We start from the raw sequence: 1,388 nt of genomic DNA, 5'->3' as shown, positions 1-1,388 counted from the left end.
ATTTAGATAAGCAGGAAATGTTCCACATTTTATGGCAAATAGTTCTGCATAGTTTTAAGGAATATTGCAGCCAAGTCTAATTGAATATGAGACTAAAATATGCTGTTTGACCTTTTGTGAATTTAAAGACTATTAATATTGTTTGCGCTTGGTTTAAAAGGCTTAAGGTTGGCATTTAAAAGTGTTCCTTCAATTATCTTGTTCTGTAAAGATTACCTTGGGAGAATTGTATTAAGGCCAGTTTTTTCTTCTAGCTTCTTTCCCCAGTGCACTCTGAGAATGGAGTTGATTTGGTTTTGCCCAATGTTGAAAGATGAAACAATGCCTAAACCAGCTGCAAGGAATACTTCATATGCTTTTTTACAAACATAGGCATGAGGGTGCTCATAAGCATCTGAGCAGTGTTTCGCATGCAAAAGTGATAATTATCATAAATAATTTATTTCTCTAAGAGAGTCTTCTTTTCATGTCGGTCATTCAAAAATTGTTGGAATTGCTTGTTTGAGCTGCTGGATGAAAGAGGCAGAACATTTGATGAGGTCCTCCTGGTGGGAGGGGTCCTTCTTCCCTTTAAATATTTGCTTGTGTTTCCTTGCTTCCCAAATTACTTTCAAACTTGTTCCCAGCTTTTTGACCCCTAAAATTTAAATTGGTTTTCTTCCCTTGTTCCCTAAAATATTTTGATATTGTTACTCTGTTCTCCAGTTCAAATTAGCCATGTTCTCTTCTTCCCCAATACCTCTGGGAGTGCCTCTTTGATGTTGATTCTCGTATTGGCCTAATAGTAATTCACTGTAGAATTGCAAGACACAGCAAGTTCTTATTTGGAAGTGAGGGAAAAGTTTTGAATAAATTTTCGCACAATACAAGAAACACAATTTTGACTGCCCCATTTGGACATGAATCAGCTTGTTTGCACCTTTCTGGCGACCTGCGGGAGGGCAAGCTCTAGAAGCTCTTCCTTACTGAGCCTTCGCTGAAAAACTTTCGAAGTCTGGCTTTCCGGTGATAGGGGCCGAGGTTTTTGTGCAAAATTCATCAGCGGCTTCCTTGCAGCTTATAAAGGGTGTTCCTTCGGGCAATGGTGGTCAGTAAAAGTTTTGTAGTGCTTATACAAATCTTCGCTACTTGAAAATGTCAAATATCAGCTTGGCAATTTTTCTTTCCCGACACTCCATTTAAAATTCACGTGAGCGCTATTAATAAAGGGCCAGAAAACCATTTAAAACATTTTGTGGCAATTTTTTTGTCAACAAACTTGGGTTGTCGGCGAGCAGAATTCAAACGTAAGCTGTTGTGCTTTGGCTGTTATTTGTGCTTTTTCTAACTATTCTAAGACGAATTCAGGCTGGTATTTTCGAATCAAGTGTAAGAAGACGGCAAAACCG

This window comes from Montipora foliosa, chromosome 9 (genome assembly GCF_036669935.1).
Source record: "Montipora foliosa isolate CH-2021 chromosome 9, ASM3666993v2, whole genome shotgun sequence".
Lineage (NCBI taxonomy): Eukaryota > Metazoa > Cnidaria > Anthozoa > Scleractinia > Acroporidae > Montipora > Montipora foliosa.
The sequence above is the reverse complement of the archived record's forward strand: the minus strand, read 5'-3'. Positions refer to the sequence as shown.